The following is a 25,591-nucleotide window of genomic DNA, read 5'->3' on the forward strand; positions in this document are numbered from 1 at the left end:
TATTTTTTTTTCAGTGGTATTTCGCGGCTCACCTTTGGCCACAACAGAATATCAGTGTTTTGCTCTTTTTAGGGCAAAGCAAAAAGCTGAGTTGTGGCCATTTTGTATTACTGTGGCACACGCATGAAGAAAAAAAAATTGTTACTAATTTTATGCATTCTGATTTTTTTATTTTGTTTTTTTTTTTAATTTTTTGTACATGTATCTTTTTTTATCTTTTTTCCTTTGCAATGTGTCTTTTGCTGTTTGTGTGCTGTAAGTAATGCAAATAAATTATTTATCTATCTATCTATTTATATACATCTTATCTCGCTATCTAACGTATTTATTTATTTATTTCTCACCACAAACAATTAAGGACCTTACTACCTATAACATGCAAAACATTTTAACAATATTTATTGTGGGATCTGATATCTATTTAATGCACCTTATAATCATAAATAGGGACTGGATACGAAAGCGCATCGCTAACTTATTAAAGGGGTATAAATATATAGGATGATGGCTAAATCGATTTATCAATTTATGAAGCTATTAATGCGCCAAGCTTTAAAGTTTTACAATACCTTATATAGTTTAGGAATAACTTAGGTTGAAAGGAGAGAGAACTGTTAACAATGTGAACCGATATCCCCATTACCCCATTACTATAACTATGTAATGTTAAAAAAAAAATATATAAATTATATGAAATTTGACGAATAATATATTTTTTATACAACTTAGAATGGCAAACAAGCTGACGGCCCACTTGATGGAAAGTGGTAACCGTCGCCTATAGACAGGAGCAGTACCATGGACATAACAGAGTATACTAAGAGTATTAATCACTACACACTGACACCACATTGTGCCTACATTGCGCCCGTGTGAAGCCTGGACGAATCGCTAGTTATGATATATATCGGCCAGTGTGATATATCCCTAATAAATATCCAGAGATCTAACGATGAATAACACGATCAACAAAATCATTAATTTGCCAAGACAGAGAGGGCAATGAATCACAGTTTTCAAAGCCCTCCTATTCAAATGCTAGGCGAAGTACGTAGAGCTATAAAACGATACTGTCGCTTCCTCTAGAGCTGGCCAAATTGCTCACTCTATAATACAGCGTTAAATGTTTGGCTGTAAATCGTAGCTCGGTGATCGCTACACAGTTAAGGGGAGGTTCGACACTTTGTCAGTGAGGTCCTATTTGAGGTCTTATTGTATAAAATTATAAATTTATTTATTTAATCGACTAATTGAACTTTACAATATTAATATAGTAGTTTCATAATAAGAAGTATTTTGATTTGTTTGAGTTGGCCAGAATGTTCATTCTATGAGTATAATGCAAGTTAATTATTTGACTGAAAACCGTAGCTAGACAATCGTTGCGCTATCAAAGAGAGGATTGGTTATAGTTTAATCTGAGGGTACCATCTCAGATTAAATCGGAAGTTCTTAAGTTTCTTAAATTACAATTGTAATTTAATAGTTTCATGACAAGGAGGATTTTTCTCTAATTGCGCTGGCCAAATTTTATGTGACTGTAAATCGAAGCCTCATGATCAATTATGGAAAGGGTTGACAGTGAAGTGCAAACTTAAATACTATTTTATAAATATATCTTTAAAAATATTTTTAAAATAAGTAAGATAATAAAATAAGAATATCGTTATTGAAAATAAATTAAGGTAAACAGAGAATAGAACCCGCATCTTCTACTCCGTGCCAGAGCTAGTGCTGGTATTAGAGAAGCCACTTTATTAGTTCGAAATATAAAATTTTAATTTGATAATGATAAATAAAATTTTGCTACACGATAGGCTACTACTAGTTATAGCGTGATTTTTTACAGAACCAACCCATAGATAAGACATTAATGTCAATTAGTAATAATTATAGTGTAACGTAAATACAAAAAAATCTCACAAGAAACTCGGCGTGAAGATAAATAGATTATTAAAAGAACGGACCAAAAAAAATATAAAAAAATTGGAAGGCTTTTGTAAGTTATCTAAAATAATTCTTACTAATATTATAAATAAGAAAGAAAGTTTATTTGTTACCTAATAGCGTCTTAAGGACTTAAAAATCATTATGAAATTTGATAAACACATACATACTTTATGAGAAGGGTATATATATCTTATATTCCGGTCAGTAAACATATCCCGATCACGCGGACAAAGTAGCGGGTGAACGCTAGATATGTTATAATACCCGAAGAACTAAACGTAAAAAAATAGGAAAAAAAAATTGGAATAATACCAATACCAAAAAAGCTTGATGCTAATGAACTCGTATATTTCATCTTATGAAAAAGCTCTAGAGTGGGATGTTAATGAATGATAATACGTTATTTTGTTGATAAAGTGTGTATATTAATATTATCTTTACAGACAAAAATAGATCCACCTCCCCCTTAAGCGCCATTTTCGAACATCGCTGTATTATTGTGGCGTACGTCATACAACGACGTGAACACAACACTTTGATCTTATCATTCAGAGTAATCACAACCGACGTACCTTAAAGTAAAGTTCACATTCCATTGACAAAACATTTACAGCCTGGTCTATTTCATTTCCATTTCTGTAGTACAACCGCTACGCTATTTTCAGCTTTACAAGTAAGCACCAAGGGGTATTTTGGCTTGTGCATATTAGACTGACGGGTTAGTACCGGCTGCGTTTGACACAAGGTATAATTGGCGAGAAATGGACCGCTCCCTCTCTATAAACTGTTGCCGTGTTATTTGGTATTTTATGGAATATCTTAGGAACATTGTACGGTTGACAAAGGAAGCGTTTCGCTAATTATTGCGATTAATTACCCTCTGTTCGGTGACAGGTGGCGTTTCTGTATATAGGAAACGTTATAGGAGTTTTATATGAGTTTGTTTGTAATTATTAGGAGTAAGATTAGTAGGTAAATACATTAGTAATATAATTTATATTATTTGGTCTAATTTTATGGTGATGTAAGAAAGCCCTTTCAGACTCAAGATTTTTTTTCTTTCAGATTAAATATATTTTCGTGTTTTAGAGCCAAGCCATCATGCCGGCACGCACGAGACTACTGCACCACCTAACCGCTAAAATGATTTCTTATTGGCTGGTTTAGAATCTCACTATCATGTTATTTCAGCTTCGTGCGTAAAAATGAATTGCGCGCGGTTTTAACATTTTTTAAAGTTACCACTCACGCCCGTATCGTTCAGGTCTGAAAGGGTTAAGGTAGTAATTTTTAAATAGTCTAATTACATATCTAAAGGCAACAATGCATGTGGGTTTGAATCTGTCTAGCACCAAAAATATCAATTTAAACTTCCGACAACCTCTCCTTTTTGGAAATAAATCCAAATTAATTTGAATGACGTCAGTTGAATCGTCCCCTAGCACGTTAAATTCTAATTTGCTCGACGGAAGAGGGAAAGGGATTGTACAATATACCCTCTCTGGAGGAAAGTTATTATTAGCAATGAGGTCTAGCAGTTTTATTGCTAGCAATATACCCTGTCTGGGGGAAAGGGATTGTTAAGAATGAGGTATCGCAGCTCCATTGCTAACAAAATACCTTGTTTAGGGGAAAGGGATTGTTAGCAATGAGATCTACCCTAGGTCCTTCCCTTACCCTGTTTAGGGCAAGGGGAGGGGGGGGGGAGAAAATAGACAATGTTGGTAATGTTGTGTGTGTGTATCCTAACAGGTCGACCTCCCCGTGGTTCCCCCTGGAAACCATCGTGCTGAATTCTAAGTGTATTCATCACGATACGATAACGTACTACGTATCCTCACTGATGCCCCGCCAGCGTATACCGTTAGCGCAGGCTGGGTTACCATTCCATTATCATCCATTAAAAAAGACTGGAGAAAAGGGGTTGTTAGTAATGAGATCTAACGGCGTCATTATAAGCAATATACTCTAACGAGTCCAATGCTTCTGCCTACCTCAGTCTACCTACCGACCTACAGTCGTGCTCATATTTAGTTTATTTAACACGTTCACGCCAGCGCAGGCCACCGATGGCCCGTGCTAGACTGTCTCATTGAACGACGCGTACCACCGATGGCCCGCGCTAGACTGTCTCATTGGACGGCGCATACCACCGGTGGTACGTATTCGATGATGAAGCGTAGCATCAATTAGAGCGCCGCCTCGCAGCAAAAAACATTAACCCTTTTAGTGCCGGGAGCCGATATATCGGCTCCTGCTACACTTGCGAAAAGTACCAGAGCCGATATATCGGCTCGCACCTTGTAGCGGTTTACTACTAGCATTGCGTGAAAACTCTCTCAAAATAAATTTGTAATGCGTTATAAATGATCTAATTTGATTACAAGATAATTAAAAAAAATATTTTTTTGTTTGAACTCTTTGTGGACGTTTTTCCTATCCCTTGTAAAACTGTGAAATTCGGCCGACTTTTTTCGCATAGGCACCTCTATTTCGCCCGGCACTAAAAGCGTTAAACTCGGCCACGGCGTGAACGTGATAAAAAAAAAACTTTAAGATTCTTCTGCATTTTGAAGTCAAAGTCAGATAAAATTATAAAAGAGTGTCATAGCACCAACAAAATAAGCCAACTTTCTTAACACAAATAATATATTTCGAATATTATCATAGAAAAATACAATTTTATTAATGGCCACGTCTCATATGTATTCTATTTGTCATTCTGAACACTCATCGCCGGTATAATTACGGGTGAACGAGACAGACAGACAGATTTCAAATGAGGCGAACCGACGAAACGAGGGGCGAAAGATTACAAACGATATTAATGGATTTTCTTTCCTCGCGTACTGATTAATTCACGGAATTCTTGAACGGTTAATACCCATCAAATACAGTCCAATGACACGATACCACGAAGTACGTATAGAGTTTTTAGGATTCTATATGGAGATGTGAAGCTCTATAAAATTTCGTTATAAGTCTGTATATCACAGCAGTTCTCAGTAACTATAGTGGTGATAGAGTCAATATTTAATACAAAAATAGTACCTACATGTGTACATGCAAATAATAGAAATTGTGTACCCAAAATTGTTTATGTATTGACGTTCTATGTATATTTTTTTATTTTTTAAATTTGTGGTTATCTTTGTTACTCATATGATACCGACAGCATTTTACATAATGACATTAATTTATTACTAGCGGCCCGTCCCGGCTTCGCACGGGTGTACATTTTTACATTTTAAAAAATCGCCATTAAGGCTCCACACGCGACGGAAGCTTAAAAATGGAGTAACTTCTCCCGTTTGCCCAACATTTCCCTTCAATGCTCTGCTCCTATTGATCATAGCGTGATGAAAAGTATACTATAACCTGCCCAGGAGTATAAAGAATAATTGTACCAAGTTTCGTTAAAATCGTTTTGTTTCTATAACGAACATACAGACAGATAGAGAGACAAAAATTATACTGATTGCATTTTTGGCATCAGTATCGATCACTAATCACCCCCTGATAGTTATTTTGGAAATATATTTCATGTACAGAATTGACCTCTCTATAGATTTATTATAAGTATAGATTAACTATCCATTACTGAATATAGCCAAATTTGGTGGGTTTTGCCCGTAGTTGTTACGCTTGGCAGGCGGTTAGGCTTTGGTAAAATTCCACGAGGGACGCTGCTGCCCATCCCTCGACCATTAAATTGAGCAAAAAATATTAAATTGCACAATTTTTTTTTAATGGATGATAATGGAATGATGACCCTGCCTGAGCTAACGGTATACGCTGGCGGGGCACCAGTGAGGGATGATAGATGAGGACGAAAAAGCAGGTCAGTTAGCCCATCGTAATTTATACATCTGGAATTCAGCACGATGGTTTCCAGGGGAAACCGCGTGGAGGTCGACCTGATAGGATGTATTGATAGCAATGGAGACTAACCTCCCAATTGCAACAATTGTAGAGAACACCATCGAAATCATACACAAAAGAAATACGGTCGAATTGAGTAGCTACACTTTTTTTTAAGCCGGTTAAACAGATCAAGTTATATTGGTCGTTTTAACATTCAGAATATCGTTAGCCGTAAACAATTGCGTCGCGAGCTGACAGTTTTATTCCTGACACTTTATGACATCGACCGATGCTTATTAAAGGACCAATTTAAGCCATTATAGTGTTCATAAAAGCGTACATCATCCTGTTTTGTTTTTGTCCCGTTCCTGTGTACGTGTCTTGTGTATAGATGTCTCTTTTCGCGAGATGAGAAAATACGCTGAATATGGTTTACGAGATTCCCAAGTGAAGGGGAGGTGTATTTTCGAAATTGTTAGCGATTAGGAGCGGGAACGTGTGATAAAATATCGATAAATTAATTTAATATTTTGTTCTACAAAAAATATCGACTTCTATTGTGGCAAAACCAGTTGTTTTGATTTAAAAATCAAACTACTACTGAGCTGATTTTGGTAAAATTTCTACGAGTCCAATCCAAAAGTATATCTCTACAAATAAAAAAAGAATTTTCCTAATAGCTAATAATAATAGCAAAAAATATTAAATTGCATTAATTTTTTTTTAATGGATGATAATGGAATGGTAACCCCGCCTGCCCTAAGGGTATACGCTGGCGAAGCACCAGTGAGGGATAGGTGAAAATGAAAAGACAGGTCAGTTAGCCCATCGTGATGAATACACCTGGACTTTAACACGATGGTTTCCAGGGGGGACCACGGATAGGTCGAAGTTGACAGGACATATTGCTAGCAATAGGATCGGTAATACGCATTACTAACAATCCTTTCCTCCCTTTATTCTGTGATGTTCATGGCGATGTACATCTCTATAGATAATGGTTGCAACTTTCCATCGGATGAATTGTTAATTTGTTTCCTATTTCCAGTTGCATAAAAATAATAAGTTTTTCCTTGATATTTTAAACAGCTGCACAGCTACACAGCTGACAGTTGGATTAGCAAAGGATAGATAAATAATTTACTGTTAAATTCTTTATCTTATCAAATGTTCAATGTCCACTGATTTATGTAGGCTTTAATAATCGACTAAGGTTTAATTATTTTAAATATTTAATATATTGCATATAAATTACCCGTGTGGTCCCGGCATAGAATAGGCTACCCTTCATCTCAGGTGGGTTTCGTAATAGACGATTAAGATGGGCAACAGCGTCTCTCTTAAAACATCTCCAAAGCCTAACTGCGATTGCCAATCCGCCTATCAAGCCTAGTAATTGTACTAGTATTGTATATAGTATTGGCAGCCCCCAAGGGAAGACTTATCTTCTGTAATGTACAGTTAAAAGATGATACGATGATGATGATATAAAAAAGTGATACATAAAAATGTAATCATCAAAAATATAATAATATAACATTGTAATGATATTTCTATTTTTATGAATCTATGAATTTAGAAAAAAAAATAACAAGTATGCCTATCAGCAAACTTGTACTGGTTCGTAATAGTTGCTCTGCTTATTTTGAGATTAAATAGCAATTACTGATATGTTCGTGACTATTTAATGTAGACAATAAATGCATTAGGTTTCTATAAAATAAACTCAAAAGATTAAATTCATTATGCGAGATTTGCAAACTTTCTGTGCATTTCAAATGAAATTACTCAAACGTCTACACAATGAAGCTATTCAACATACAAATATCGATAACAATCGCTGTATCTCTCACATCACTATCCAGAATGTGTGTTTAAGCAACAACACTAAATTTACAGCTGTGTGCACATTCATTATATTATTTTAAACTTTATAACCATGTAATAAGTATCAGAATTAAATTGAGCGTCGATATTATTATGTTTGCGAGAGTATAAGTGCCCGATGAGTGCTCCTCGTGATTTTATTTGATTGTTTATTTGTGTGATTTGTATTTCAGTTCAAGTATAGGAAATTAAAGCTTATACGGCTTTATTAAGTCGAGAGTGACGCCGTTAAAATGTGAGCTTACGTTGCTCGAGTTTGTTTTTAATGGATACGATATTGTACAATGATTGTTGAACGTTTAATTAGCTGTAGATACTTTGTATCGTCCATAATTGGAATAATAGATAAAAAAAGCCGGTCAAGTGCGAGTTACACTCGCGAAATGAGTGTTTCGTATAAAATCAAGTTTTTTTTTAATAAAAACAAATTTACAATTTTCGGATTTTTCCTTTACATGTTTTACGTGTTATATGAAAGAAAGAAAGAACATGACATTGCTTCTTGTCAAATTTCATGATTCTAGGTCAATGGGAAGTACTCTATAGGTTTTGAGGAATTTTTTGCATATATAAATGGAACCCTCTGCTTGATTTTTTCATTTTACGGACTAAATATATGAAGAATGAAAAAAAGTCTCGACGGACGACTATAAAGTTCCGTTTTTTGGAGGTACGGAACCCTAAAATTAAGACTTGGCATAAAAGTTGTGTTGTTTTGATTTGTTTTGTTTCAAAACTATTATAGTATATATTATAGTATTTATAAAACAAGAAGATTGTTCTCAATTCAGTCCTACTTTTTTGTTTGTTTTTTTTTTTATGGATGAAAGTGGTATGGTAACTCCGCCTGCGCTAACGGGATACGCTGGCGGAGCACCAGTGAAGGGTGATAGATGAGAATGAAAAAGGCCAGTTAGCCCATCATGATGAATTCATCAGGAATTAACCATGATAGTTTCCAGGGGAGAACCGCGAGGAGGTCGACCTGGTTGGGTATATTGCTAGCAATGGGATTCTCAGTCTCCATTACTAACAATCCCTTTTTATGTTTGTTAGGTACCTCATAACTCGATAAGTTCTAAACCAATTTGGAAAATTATATTTTTGTCAGAAAGGATATACTTACAGGTTAGTCGCATAGGAATTTTAATAAAATCAGTTCAGTTGTTTCAGTTGTTAGTCAGTGATTCTCAACCTTTTTTTTTTGCGGTACATATTTAACGATTTCAAAATTTGGCGGCACACAAAGAAAAAGATAAAAATTATTTACTTACTACAACACACTGCATAAATAGTTTATGACAAAAATTTTAAATATTTGCAAAGTTTGGCGGCACACTTTAAAAATTTGGCGGCACACAAAAGTGCCTCGGCACAGTGGTTGAGAATCACTGTGTTAGATCGAAATAACTGATTCTGTCATTGAAATCGAATATTTTTTTTTTTGTAATTTTATAGCAATGGTTAAGTTAAAGCGCTATAAGTTAAAAAACAAACAAATTCACATTTTAAATAATAATAATATACATTTTTTATTTTCTTATATAGTCGAATTAGCGTTTTTTTTTTTTTTTTGAAGAATTAAAATACACTATGGATACGCACTTCGTCCATAAACAATGGGTGAGTGGAGTAAGGGATTTTAATAGCATTTTAAATGTCACCAAAGGGGCTTTAATGTGATAAGTCACGCCCGGCCGCACTCCAGTCTCAAATGTTATAATTATTATATTACTATACACATGCACGCGGGTTCACCTACTAAAAAATCTATTTTATTAATGCTTGTAGGTAAGCTCTTGTGATAACAGGTTCTTAATGGTATTACGATTTATAAAACTATAACTTACTATACCATATTATATCAGCTATTACCTGTCCACTGCTGAACATAGGCCTTTCCCATAAGGATGGTATAAAGGATGCGAAATAAAAAAAAAAACTATTTATAAATGCTGCCTATGCACTCACAGAGCACGCACTAAACCAAGGAAAGGGAAATTAATTTTTTTTTAAGTATTGTACGTACCCTCAATATTTAATTTTTATTTATAAAGGACTGTATTAAATAAGTGGGTACATTTATATTAGTTGTTTTTTTTTGATGGGTGAAAATGGTGTGGACCCCGCCTGCACTAACGGGATACGCTGGCGGAGCACCAGTGAAGGGTGATAGATGAGAATGAAAACAGGCCTGTTAGCCCATCATGATGAATTCCCATGATAGTTTCCAGGGAGATCCGCGAGGAGGTCGACCTGGTTGGGTATATTGCTAAAAATGGGACTCTCAGTCTCCATTACTAACAATCCCTTCCCCCCCCCCCCATTTATATTAGTATACAGTTAAAAAAGGAAAATATTAATAAAAATAAACTACAGTCGTAGTGCTTCGCCTACAGATGGTTTTGCCAGTAGTTGCCACGCTTGGCAGGCGGGTTAGGCTTTGGTAATGTTTTAAGAGGGACACTGTGGCCTATCCCTCGACAGATAAGTTTCTTTAATCATCGCTTACGATATCTATGGGAAAGGAAGAAGTAGCCGGGACCATACGGCAAAAATGCCTTTATGCGGCGTTTTCGATTAGGTTGTCTAAATATATAAAAATCCCGTGTCACGATATTCGTTCACACTCATCTCCGAAACCGTTCAACCGGTTTTATTGGAATTTTGTATATATAGTATGTAGTTTTTGCTACTATTCAAGAGATAGGATAGATTTTTTCTCGATAAGAAATAATGAGAGTAGCAAAACTGTAGAGGGCAAAACAATGTTTGTCAAAACACCTATAACTATATATATATATATATATATATATATATATATATATATATCCCTAATAATATTATAAATATGAAAGTGAGTTTGTTTGTTACCTTATAGAACTTTCGCAGTTATATGACGAACGGTTAACACTAGACTCGGAGCAGGTATTTAATAATAATTTGCATGAAATTGCCTCGTTTAGAGTTTAAACACGTGTCGCAAAACGTGCGTGATTAAAATGGCAGTCGGAGATTGATGACTAATTTGGAATATTGTAGAATTTCTGGTAGCAATCGTGATGGTCAATCTTCGAGTGTGGGCAGACACACACGTACTAATGGTAGCGGGATTAAACAAAATAATTCAAATCAAATAATATCGACTTAAGCAAGATAATACCTTGTTCAGTAAAATCTTATATATTAAATTCTCGTGTCACGGTGTTTGTTACCAAACTCCTCCGAAACGGCTTTACCGTTTTTTATGAAATTTTGTGTGCATATTCGGTAGGTCTGAGGATCGGCCAACATCTATTTTTCATACCCCTCAATGATAAGGGTAATACCTCACCAAAAAAAAATATTTTTTTGTCAAATTTTTCCATTTTTATTTTATTATGATTTAGCATTGAAAAATAGATACAACCTCAAATTTTCACCGTTTTACGATCAACCCCTGTTTTTAAGCGCGATTTTTATATTCCACAATAGGGTTGCAAGATGGCGATCGAATATAATAATTGTAGTATGATAAATTTTCATGTACCTATAGTTCATGAAATAATGTATATGGTTAAACAACGTTTGCCGAGTCAGCTAGTATTAAATAAAAAACTAGTTTTTTTATATATAAAGTTAGTAAATACGGTAGCTAACAACACTTAACAAAAGTTAATTAAAAATAACGTTTATTGAAAACTATTACTTACCCTCAAATATACTAATTATTACATAAACTCAAACTCATATTTTCAGGCTTTTTTTTTATACAACTTAGAATAGTAAACAAGCTGACGGCCCACCTGATGTAAAGTGGTAACCGTCGCCTATAGACATGAGCAATAACATGGACATAACAGAGTATACTGTTTCGCCCATGATACCCTCCATGCGTTGCCATTCCTGAGGACTCAGATGGTATTCCTCTGTACCCAGTAAATTCACGCCATATCCCACCCTTCAAACCGAAACACAGCCATGCAAACAACTGCTTTACGGTTGGAACACGAATGGGACAGAGGTACCCAAGCAATCGACTTTTGTACAAAGTCTCCCTCTAGTAAAATTATTTAAAAAGTTATTATTTTTCTATAACGTCTTGACCTGACAAAATTTTATTTATTCCTCTCCATCCTAAGGTTGCTTGGAAGAGATCGCTATTTAGAGATAAGACCGCCTATTTTTGCCTCTTTATCTTGCTTTTATGTAATTAAGTACTCATTTTGTTTGTGTACATATTGTTAATCTTTATAATCTGTATAATTTTTTTGAAGTCAACAATAAAGAATTGGGGGGAAAGGGATTGTTAGTAATGGAGACTGAGAATCCCATCGCTAGCAATATACCCAACCAGATCGACCTCCTCGCGGTTCTCCCTGGAAACTATCATGGTTTATTTCTGATGAATTCATCATGATGGGCTAACTGGCCTGTTTTCATTCTCATCGATCACCCTTCACTGGTGCTTCGCCAGCGTATCTTATTAGCGCAGGCGTGGTTACCATACCATTTTCACCCATAAAAAAAAAACAATAAAGAGTTTTCTTTCACTCAAATATAAGTCATATATATAAAGCAACAAATAATAAATTAATGCATAATTACAATATAATGTTCCAAATGTCTTTATAACAGAGACTGTAAACATTAAAACAACAATTCTTAACACAAACCATAAATAAGGACTTGAGTTTAATCTTTCAAACAAATCAAAAGATACATCCAACAAAAGGATCAGAGAGACCACTAAAATAATAGATGCTAAATCAAAAAGAATTTATGAAGGCAAGCAGGATAGCTTCCCGAAATTAAAACGACCGTTGCTTTTTTTTTGTCTGTGGCTCTCTTTTTTTTAGTCTGTGAGATGATAATTTAAATTAATTATGTTTGGTTAATAGACGGCGCTCGGGCGGGCCGTTCCCAATGCGGATATTGTCGGTTTGTAACTTGAGACTTTTGTAAACAGAAGATTTTGTGTTTTATTGTTTCCTCTGCAAGTGAGGTATATTTATAATTAGGTGTTTTATTGTTACATTAATTGATGAGCGGCTTTCTTTTCGTACAAGAAATACCTTAGAGGACATTTTGTCACTGTGTCTCTTTTGAATTAATAGTACTTGAATATTATAATATCTAGGTTTAATAGATCAACCCTTGTTTTTTCATGCTATCTCATACGCTAATTCCGGTTAATATTGTTTTATTTATTAAAATCTACAAGCTATGTTAACAGTTTATCATGAGACTCTTATGGTTGTAGTAAAAAATCAGTAAAAAGATGCTTAGTAATGTTAGTAACATTACTAATTGAATCGGAACTGCTCGAATACCATTAGTCGAATAGGGAACAGACCTTTATGGTTGTTTTTGTGGGCTAATGAGGCGGCCGGCCGTTTGATGCGAGCAGGGCTGTCACGTCGCGATTAATGTGCCATCCATCAAACTTTAATAGAAGACTGGTTTGACCCACGTTGTACAATCGCCGATATATACATATATATGTCGATTAAAAGCTATTAACGATTATATGAGATAGACGTTTTTGTTCCAATTTATAGTTGTATTAAGAAATTTTACACAATATCTTTTTTTTTTCATTAGCTTTAATCCGGATCGATCCATATGTTTTCGATATTTTTTTTTGTGCACTTTTTTTACAAATATTATATTAATATTATTCAGTCGCGTATTTATATGCAGAATATAGGTATATAGTTATTAATCCAATTAATGTTTTAAATGTGTAAATTTGAAAAGATGTTTGCATATTTGTTACTCAATTACGCTTAAACGACTGAATGGATTTGAATAAAATTTAATACACGGTTAGGTTATATTTTAACTTAACACACACGATACTTTATATATTGTAATCAGGCGAGCAAAACCGGAGTATATAACTAGTTACAATTATAAGTAGATATAAGTATGGTGATAGCATATTGATGTTCATTGGAACCTTTATACCAATTTAAGGGAAATTCACACATAATCGTATCAGTCATATTTTAAAACTAATATTTTATTAAAAAAATTTTTTACTACTTTAAAATGAATAAATTAACGGCCTGCCTGATAGTAACCGTGGTCCGTAGCCATGAAATGGCACAAAATACATACGGAACATTTTAATAAAATATTTATAATACATTTAAATTTAAAGCGAATAAATATATCGTTTCATTTATTCTGTTTAAAAAAAAAAATAACGCATAATATATAAATATTACTGGTTTAATTAATAATACTAAATTTAGTAATGATACTAATAAAATAATATAAAAATATGAACAACTACATTAAATTGCATTAAATTAATATAAAACATATGGGAACAAAAAAAAAATCGTTAATATCATTAAATTATTTTGGTACTTAATTAGAATTTAATTAAATTAATGAAATTGAATTATATAATTATTGAAAGCTTTATGAAAATTTAAGGATCGACATCCTCCTCGCTTCTAATTGCTGTGCCCGACAGAATCTACAATGTACTATATCAATTACTAACATCTTTTATAGGGGGGAAAGGGATTGTTAGTAATGGGGTCAAATAGCTCTATTACTAGCAATATACCCTGTCAGGTCGACCTCCACGTGGTTCCCCCTGGAAACTATCGTGACTAATTCTAGTTTAATTCGTCATGATGGGCTAACTGACCTATTTTCATCTTCATCTATCATCCCTCACTGGTACCCCGCCAGTGTATACCAATAGCGCAGACGAGGTTACCATACCATTATCACCCATTAAAAAAAAACATCTTTTATAATAATATTGTAGAATGCAATAAATAAATTGAAATTGAAAATTGAAAACAAAATTAAAATACTATGCTAATTATTTTTTAAATTTGTATTTAATGGAAACATAATATGTTTGTTATATTTACTAAGGGAGCTTGACTGTTCCCCAATTCGCTCGCTTAGCGATCACAATAATATAAAACTTAATAAAATTTTATTACTGAACACTTTCTTAATAATTTATTGCCATTCTGCAAAACTAGACAAGTTTACCAATTATTATACCCAAGTCCGAATACTGACTCATGACACCATTGAGCAGAGTCAATGTCAGTGGAAGACGAGCATCTTTTACTAGCTCTATTTATCATCATCATCATTTCAGCCATTACCCATCCACTGCTGGACATAAGCCTCCCCCATAGACTGTTATAAAGAAAGGTCCTGAGCCACCTGCATCCACCGACTCCCTGCAATGCATTTCAGGTCGTCACTCCATTTAGTGGGGGGGTCGTCCTACACTGCGTTTACCCGTACGCGGTCGCCACTCAAGAACCTTTCTTCCCCATCGGTTGTCGGTGTTGTTATCCGCTATTCATATTATTACATAATAATAATAATAATCCAATCGTTTTGTTGGTGAACGGTCTTATCCCAACCAGTCTGGAACAACATCTCAGACGGTTGGGATCCCGAGGCGGATCACTCCCGGGAAAGATGCAGAATGCAGATGCTCTTAGATTCTGCCCGCATTGTACGCCGGTTTCTCTCCCTGGGGCCCTGAACCCCAGCCGACTGTGCTGCTGCCGGGGGTTAGTTCTCCTCTCCTTAAGAGGGGAGATGAGAATATTTGTAAAATTTAAAAAATAATAATAACTTTACTTAAACTAAAAATGCAGGTACACAATTTACTCGTCAGTGATTAGTGTACTAGGCTCGCATGACTGCTTTGTAGTAATCGGTACGGTAATATTTCATTATAAAAGTGATGAAGATATAAAGAGAAGTTCATAAAGGATCATATCAGCCTTTAACTGTCCACTGCTGAATATACACCTCTTTTCTTCCTCTGTTTTTCCAGTAGTTTCTACGTTTGTCAATGGAAAACGGATTGGTAACCAGAGTTTTTTTTTTTAATGGATGATAATAGAATGGTATCCCCACCTTCGCTAACGGTATACGCCAGAGGAACACTAGTGAAGGATGATAGGTGACATTAAAGGACAGGTCAGTTAGCCCATCGTAATGTATACACCTAAATTTCAGCACGATGATTTCCAGGGAAGGGGCCACGTGGAGGTCTTCCTTGGTGGATGAAAATGGAATGGCAACCCCGCCTGCGCTAATGGAATACGCTGGCGGAGCACCAGTGACGGGTGATCGATGAGAATGAAAACAGGCCAGTCAGCCCATCATGATGAATTCATCAGGAATTAACCATAATAGTTTCCAGGGGGAACCACGAGGAGGTTGACCTGGTTGGGTATATTGCTAGCAATGGGATTTTTAGTCTCCATTACGAACAACTCCTTTCCCCCCGCCACGTGGAGGTCGACTAACAATTCCTCCCAAAGTAGTTAGTGTTTAGAGGTATTTGAAAAGAGACTCTGCTGCCTTTGGTTGACCTGACAGGGTAAGGATAGTCCGTATTACTAATAATCCCTTCCCCCCTCTCTCGAATCTTTCAGTTCTAATCTCAACAAAATTAAGTTCTATTATATTAACGAACAGACTATATTTACATTATAAAACCGTTACCATGAAAATAAATTGATAAAATTATATCACAGCGGACATATAAATAAACCTACATTTTTCCGAACTAGTTTATAAAATCTATAATAAATAACATTTCGTTCCACTTAGCATCAATATTAGCATAACTGGTATCCTTTAAAATGACAAAAACACTTTATTACGATAGAATAAAGTAGCAAATCCAATATCAGTCCATCAGAGGTTTCACGTATCGAGTTTATTTTCACCACGCAACGTCAACTTACGGAGGGGCAATTTTCCGTAACTTGGCAACCCTGAACGGGTTTGTGCCCATTCGGTCATATTACGAATCCATTTCAATATTCAGTTATACGTCAGCCTTCTAAATATGATCTTTATCATTATACTGATAGAGTTGTTTTTTATAATTGTTGATTTACTTAATGGGTATTATTTTCTAAAGTGAATCGCTCAAAGGCGTGTATCTATTTGTGTTGGAGGATTATGAACTCGTGCCCATTATTATTGTGTTTTGATGTAATGTTTGCTGAAAGGGTTGAACAAATGTTTCTTATGCATATATGGATATCGTGTAGGTACGATATATAGTTTATCTATTTAGGTAATAAAACATAAAGATCATTAAACAATTAAGTAACAAATCATAGAAGTCTTTAAAGATCTAATAAAAAATAATAATAATATTATTTCATAAAAAAGAAACTCGTTTACGTATTTCACATTGAAAAATATACTGACCTAATTATTCTCAACTAATACCTAATAATTAAAGGCTTCTAAAAGTGATAATAAAAAAATTATCAACTTTCTTGCTCGGATCAACTTTTCATAAAACCAACACACATTTGGTGAACCTACTTTGTTCGTCACGGGGTCACCATTCCATTATCATCCTAAAAAAAATTAATGCAATTTAATATTTTTTGCTCAATTTAATGGTCGAGGAATGGGCAGCAGCGTCCCTCGTGGAATATTACCAAAGCCTAACCGCAGTCGACAAACCGCCTGCCAAGCGTATCAACTACGGGCAAAACCCACCAAATTTGGCTATATTCAGTAATGGCTAGTTAATCTATACTTATAATGAATCTGTAGAGGGGGGAGAAGGGTTTGTTAGTAATGGGGGTTAGTAGCCCTATTGCTAACAATATACTATATCAGGTCGACCTCCTTGCGGTTCCCCCTGGAAACCATTGTGACTAATACTTGTCGCATTCGTCACGATGAGCTAACTGACCTGCTTACACGCTCATCTATCATCCATCATTGGTGCCCCGCTAGCGTATATCGATAGCGCGGGCGGCTTTACCATTCTATTATCATCCATTAAAAAAAAAATCCAGTGGCACTGAAACATTCAAAATCCCGTAAACACGTCACGGGATGTAATATTTCAAAATATAATCATATCTATGACAAATGTTGTTGTTGTAACAAACTCTAGTACGAGTTCCAAGCGGCCGTTGGTAACGATGTTTTCATAAGCGTCCCCCTGTCTCATCCTAATTAGGGGGAAGATTTACCGGTTCTAATGACATACATACATACAAATATGTATACATACAATACAAACGTATACAGTAATGTATGTTCGTACATAAATGAGTTGCTAGTTGAAAATCACTATATCTAATTCTTCTTAACGGAAATTTCGAGGAACCATCGTGATTCATTGTTGAATTTGTCACAATGGGCTAACTGGCCTGCTTCATCTTCACTTATCATCATTCACTGGTGCCTATATATACCGATAGCACAGGCGAGCTTACCATTGCATTATTATCCATTAAAAAAAGTTAAGTTAATTTGAAGACACATTCCATATCCTGGGATAATTTCATTCTAAAGCGTCACCGCTAGAACTATTAAAAATATAATAGCATTTCCCATTATCTACACACACACACACACACACACACACACACACACACACACACACACACACACACAACACACACGCACGCACACGCACACACACACACACACACACACACACACACACACACACACACACACACACACACACACACACACACACACACACACACACACACACATAGAAGATTCTGCGTAAAATCATTTAAAATGACAAAGAGTACAAAATAACACAGACAGGGCAAAGCTTAAAACCAACCGATAGACTACTTATTATTAATGAATGTGATAAAAGTACTCGTAAATTTGTTTTTCACCTCTTAACGTCTTAACAGCTTAACCAATCTTTATGAAACTTGTTTTTTTTTTATACAACTTAGAATGGTAAACAAGCTGACGGCTCACCTGATGGAAAGTGGTAACCGTCGCCTATAGACATGAGCAGTACCATGGACATAACAGGCGTTGCCATTCCTGAGGGCTCAGGTGTTATTCCTCTGTACCCAGTAAATTCACGCCATCCTTCAAACCGAAACACAGCCAATTTAATAATTAATAAATGTAATGTGTGAGAAATAGTACACTGTTCGTTGAGGAACATAATTGATGGAAATTTGCAACCAGCACGACTTCAAGCCCTCATCTTTGAGCTGCTAGAGCTATTAATTGAAAATTTTATTCAGTAAGTATTATAAAAAAAAATAAGAATTAATATTTTGTTTATACCACAAAGATGGGAAACAAAAAACAAGCATACAGCCCGTCTGATGGTAAACAGTCACCTGCAACACTAAGAGTGTCACGTACGCGTTGCCAACCCTGAAGAAACCTTAATATATCCTTTTTGAATAACCCCATACTGTATTCATTATATATGTAACAATGTATGAAACTTCTTATGTTATTATATTATTAAGAAAATAAAAATATAGGTACTAAAAGTACATTCAAACTACAATACAATGAGTGATTTTAGAAACATTTTTAATTGTGATAATGATGAAAACCCTATTAATTCATTATCAACAAATAGTGGCGAGTCTGTTAAATACAAATCTATGGTGCGCAGGAGTTGACAGTCGCATTGGAGCATCGTAACAGCGGGGGACTACAAAAAAAAGCTGTGCCGCACTTAACAAATGACATATGGTGTGAATGAGTTGCTACAGGATGATTTCAGATCTCTTGAAAATTACCAATTTGTAATATTATAATTAATAATAATAGAATCGGATTAGAAAATAGTGAATTACATTACAAGAGAGCAAAACTATATCTTATTGTTGGATCTTTATTAACATTGTAAAGAGAAAAGATTTAATTGTGTGTAATGAATAAATCTAAGGGATAAACTTAAAACTATTTAATCGATTTTAAACATTCTTTCGCTTGTGAAATTTTACGAAAATACTATCCACTCATGTGAAGTTCGGCCGGATCATTAATTTTTAATAAAAAAAAAATAATAAAATATGCCACGCTAATTTTAATATTTAGAAAAAATAAAAGAAAAAAGGGCAGGATGATAACAATGCAAAAACAGATGTCTGACCTTATCTGCAGATACTGGGAGAGACTTAGGCTACGACTAGAAGTCAAGACAATAGATATTAAGAATACAATTACCATTGAAATTACAGAATACCAGAGGGAGACTTTGTACAAAAGTCGATTGCTTGGGTACCTCTGTCCTATTCGTGTTTCAACCGTGAAGCAGTTGTGTTTGCATGACTGTGTTTCGGTTTGAAGGGTGAGATATGGCGTGAATTTACTGGGTACGGAAGAATAACACCTAAGTCCTCAGGAATGGCAATGCATGGGGGGTATCATGGGCGAAACAGTATACTCTGTTATGTCCATGGTACTGCTCATGTCTATAGGCGACCGTTACTACTTTCCATCAGGTGGGCCGTCAGCTTGTTTGCCATTCTAAGTTGTATAAAAAAAAGAATATTCTATGATAACCATGGTATTTATTGCCTATTACTATAAGACATTTCTCATCTGGTGTGCCATCAGCTTATTTGTCATTCTAAATATCATACAAAAAATAAAAATAAATCAGTTTCCTTGCCTTCTTCATAAGAGCTAAAAATATGGTTCGAAATAGATTAATTCAACATTGACACAGTTTTTTATTGTATTGTTATTAGATCAGCCATTAATTGTTCACTGCTAAACATAAGCTTCTACCATAAAGGAATGGGGAGACCAAAAGTTGCCACGTTTGGCAGGTGAGTTGGTAACCGCAATTAAGTTTCGGTGATGTTCAAAGAGGGACGCTACTGCCCAATCCTCCACCATTAAGTTCCCATAGTCATCTCTTTTGGTACTCACGGGAAAGAAAATGGTGGTCCATTCTATGCCGCTTAACAAACAGATTGCCAACCACAGGTTTCGGGGATGTATAAAGAGGAATGCTGTGCTACTCATCCCTCGACGATTAGATTCCTTTAGTAGTCTCTTACGACACCCACGAGGAATAAAGGAGTGGTCCACTCTATGCCAGAACCAATAACTTAATAATTATTCTATTGTGGAAACAACATATTTTAAAATCGAACGATAAACTAATTCCTACATGTACTAATAAAGTTAACCATTCTAATAACACAGCAAAATTATTCTGTCACTTTAAAATCTGGCCGTATAACACAATCCCTGTGGAGTGCATCCTATTACACGCAAAAACTACATTTACTATTATAAACGTAAGGTTTATTATCGTATATAAATTTTAAAAGCCATTATTGTTAAGAGAAACGGATCCTCAATTAGTATCGTGTTTTAGAATCGTGAGATGAAATAAGCGACGAGTTTAGAATAGATCAATATTTGTTAGAAATAGTGATGTGCCGAGTTAAGCTGACTCGAGTTATCACTTGAATCATTAATCGGTACTCAAGTACTTGAGTTCTATATATAGAATTCGGGTACACGATATTCGAATACAGGTTTAGTTAAGTAGTTGTTATAGTAAGTTATTTTTTTCTCTTTCGTTGTTTTATTAATTTTTGCTTTTATTAATTAATTGAATATATATTGTCTTCATTGATAGTGAGCTTCAGAAATCAATTTAAAATTACTCGAGTTTAATGAAGTAGAAGTAAATAGATAGACAGATAATCTTTATTATGTCTAACAGATTACAATAATAAACTTATTATAAATACAAACAATTACAAGAAATGATCACACTGAGAAAACAGTGGATATGATAATGGAGATTTTGAATATTCTATCTATTTGAGAGGAAGAGGAAGACCGAGGAATAACTACATGGGACAGATAAAGGAAACACAAGGCGTCATGTCGTATAGGGAGATAAACGATATGGCCTGGGATAGAGCTGGCTGGAGGAAGATGCATGAATTAGTTGCACCGACAACAGGAAACTCTTAAATGAAAAGAAGATCTATTTGAATAGTCTGAGTATTCGGACTCGAGTCATGATTACTGATTCTTTTTTTTAATCGACTATCAAAACACTCGAATATCAAAAAAGATCGACATGTCATATAACTAGCTAGAAACGAGTAAGTGATTTAACTGAATAGATGTTACGGCTCGTTGCAAATGCTTTATTTCTTTGTTCCTAATATAATAGAGATTGTATCACTGTTATTCCTGACTTCGAATGCAGTGAAATGTTAATTATTGCTTGTTAGTTTTGACTTATTAGTTTTGATAATAAAAAAGTTTAAATCACTAATACTGTATATAATAATTATTTAACAACTTCAGGTAATAGGTCACTAAACGAAATTAGAGAAGAAATCAATATCTCTTGTGTAATTTTGTTTGATCTAATTTTATCTAATGATGGCTCTGAAATCTGGAGACTTGTGGTTTTTGTTGATTATTTTGTATTTAAAGATAATTTGAAATAAAATTTCTAAATTAGTGAATAGTTTTATTTATTTTTTTACCAATAAATAAATAATATATATCAAAAGATTCTTATTATATATATATTGTTAAACAAAAATATAAAAGAAAGAAAAAATTATTAATCAATTTTTTTTTATTACTTTATATTTTTTTCTATTCTTTTTTTTTATTTCCATTATATAAGCTGATATGTTGCCTAAATTATTTATCAATCGTCTCAGTTCACTTTTTACTTGTGTTTGGTGATATCTTTTTTAATCTTTCGGTTTTAACATTCGGTAAGTAATAAATTTTAATAATTCTTTTTACAATTTTATTACCTAACAAACTTTTCGAAATCGCTTTTTGTAGAACATATTCTGACCTCACTTTTTCTGTCCTCACTTTTTGCATTGACACTTTTTGTAAGAAACTTTTTGTCACATTTGTTAATGACTTTCTTAGGGGATAATTGACTTCCTATATGGTGATGTTCGGGACACGTGGCAACTGATGGCAAGTCATTACAGCGACGGGGGTTAGTTAGTGACAAATTAATTACTTTACATTATGAACGTAAAATTAGATTCCGGTATTTTTGGAGTTTTAAAATACTTTTCCATATTTATTATTTATTTTATTTTATTTAACACTTTATTGCACCAACATAACATGATTTGTTAAAACAATTTTCAATACGTATAGTGTAGTACAAAAGGCGGTCTTATTGCTAAGCAATCTCTTCCAGACAACCTTTGGGTAGAAAGAATTAAAGCATAAATAGGTAGGTGGCGCGTTAAAAAAGATAGATTTGTAAAAAAATAATATCTGTGACAGCATAGTCATATACATATACATACATAAATAAACACATACAACCAAACATATACATATATATACATACACTTTCACATATGTATACATACATATACATATATACGCATAAATACATACAAATATACCATATTAATACACATATATATAACACACATAAAACTGGAAATACGTAGGACTAAGTGATTATAAGGATAGGTAGTGGGCTTTAACTAAGTTTTTAAAAATGGGCAACGATTGAGCGCACCGCATATCCTACCAACCGCTAATGTTAATGTTGTTAAAGATAAATAAATTATCATCATAACAGCCCTTATTTGTCCACTGCTGAACATAAGCCTTGGGGTTGGGTTTTCCAGTAGTCGCCACGCTTGGCAGGCAGATTGGTAACCGCAGTTAGGCTTTAGAGATGTTTTAAGAGGAACGCTGCTTCCCATCCCTCGTCCTCCCTAAGTCAGCTCTTATGACACCCATGGAATAGGGAGGGGTGGCCTATTCTATGATAAATAAGTAGAAGAAGATAAGTACTACGTATAATTTCACAGAAAATAAACAGATTCTTGGTATGTTTCTATATTGAAAAAATCCTGCGAATATTATAAGTGTCAAAGATTGTAAATATGGTTTTATATTTCAATATTTGTTACTCATTTAGGCTTAAACAGCTAAACGAATTCAATTATTTTTTTTTTTATATACTACTTAGAATGGCAAACAAGCTGACGACCCACCTAATGGAAAGTAGTAGCCGTCGCCTATAGACATAAGCAGTACCATGGACATAACAGAGTATATTGTTTCGCCCATGTTACCCCCCATACGTTGCCATTCCTAAGGACTCAGGTGTTATTCCTCTGTACCCTGTAAATTCACTGCCATTCCCACCCTTCAAACCGAAACACAGCCATACACGACGGTAGAAACACGACCGAGAGAAATGTGTTAAAGCAAACGACTTTCGAACGAGTCTCCCTCTAGTGTAATATATACGGACAGGGTGTATTCTGATTTAAAATACATCAATTTACGCGGGCAAAGCCGTATGTAATATAGGTATCGTTTTACAATTACACTAAGTAACAAGCTCTCAAGTGGGATTTTAAAGCAACGTTAAAAATAAACAATTTCATTTTTGCTCTTATTTGTTGTCACAGAGTATAAAATTCGCAGTAGTGCAGTAGTGGCACCCATGTACACAGACGGCGAAAAGTTCTTTCACAACGACACTGGATCTGGTCTTTGTAATTTAACAGGCAACACGGCACCATAGTTTTAATTAGTGACGCCATGTGCGACCTCTCACGTCGCGGGGGACAGCCGGCCCCCTCCGTGCCACCTTGGTGATAGTATAATTATCTCAGTGTACGACGTTTAAATATAGTCTTTGGTAAAAGAGAATAGCGATTAATACTCCAACCTCGGGTCATATTATAAGTATTTAAAACCTTGGGGTACCTACAAATTAAAACTAAAATCATAAACAGAAGAACATAAAGGAATTGTTAGTAATAGGGGCTAGGAGTCCTTTAGCTAGCAATATAACTTATCAGGTCCCCCCTGGAAACCATCTTGGTTAATTCCAGATGAATTTATCACGATGAGTTAATTCACCTGACTTCTTCGGCCTCACAGTAATTCTTGACCGGTGAAAAAACTAGGGGACTTACTATATGCTCTATGCTATATGTGGGCGAAAGAACTGTATGCTGGTATGGAAACGCGGTGTTTTTAGAAAAATAATATAATTATAAATAAACCAAGGGAACAAAAAAGCAAATAAAACAAAACTAAACTGACACTAACTTCAAATCACAAACAAAAACTTCTTTTTAATAAAATTAAAAAGGAAACTAAAAAGTTGTCTCGTGCACACTATATATTATATGAATCGAGAAACTCCTCCTTTTTAAAGTCGGTAAATAATATGATTGCATTCAAAATGATTTCATTATAATACATAAGAAAACGTTAAAACATCCAGTGAATAAATATCCCGAAATGAATAAATAAAAAGGCAATTTTTGTCAAGAAAATATTATCAAATTTTATCCGCTTAAGCTTATATTTTGTCCCACTAATAACTGAATGAGGAATAACATGCCCAACGTATGGGTTACAGTTTGAAACGTTTAATTTTGTTCACGTTTCTGGAAACCAACTAGATAATGATTACAGTTTAGCATAACGACCTTAATACATTCTGTAATATATGTAAAATATATATATAATTTACTCGACATATGTCTATTTATATTTTTTTTCATGGGTGATAATGAAATGGTTACCCCGCCTGTACTATCGGTATATATTGACGAGGTACTAGTTATAGCTAATAGATGATGATAAAGCAGGTCAGTAGGCCCATCGTGATGAATTCAACAATAAATCAATCAGGATTACAGATGGGCAAAGCACCGGGTTTAAACCCGGTGCTTTGGTAAAAACCCAATAAACACCCATAAACTCCCATAATCACCCAAAAAAATAGGTTTTTACGTATTTTTTTGAAAATATGTAAGTAATACCAATAAATTATTTTTATAAATTGTATTGATCAATTCTACAATATTAAATAAAACGTTAACTAATAATATTTCAGGAAATTTTAAAAATCTATATATAATAAAATGAAAGTAATTAATTTTCAGTGTTTTCATGTTGCAGTTGATCAACATGTTGGCCTTTTGCTTCCCGTAGATACTTTAAAATTTCTTCATAACACCTCGTTCGCACACATGGCCGTATATATTTAAATTCTTGAGCCACTAACAGTCCGAAATACTCATTTCTTTTATCCTCTTCTCCATAAATTAAGCATTTAGAACAGTTTGTTTCTTCT

The 25,591-nt window shown here is 34.4% G+C and overlaps 1 protein-coding gene across 1 annotated transcript in view; it reads right to left on the minus strand.

The window, feature by feature from the left end:
• Positions 1–25,591, minus strand: part of LOC113520377 (homeobox protein 10) — a 118,177-nt gene that overhangs the window by 48,957 nt on the left and 43,629 nt on the right. The gene's annotated exons all lie outside the window — the stretch shown is intronic.

Source organism: Galleria mellonella, unplaced genomic scaffold, assembly GCF_026898425.1.
Source record: "Galleria mellonella isolate WM207_F2 unplaced genomic scaffold, CSIRO_AGI_GalMel_v1 utg40, whole genome shotgun sequence".
Taxonomy (NCBI): Eukaryota; Metazoa; Arthropoda; class Insecta; order Lepidoptera; family Pyralidae; genus Galleria; species Galleria mellonella.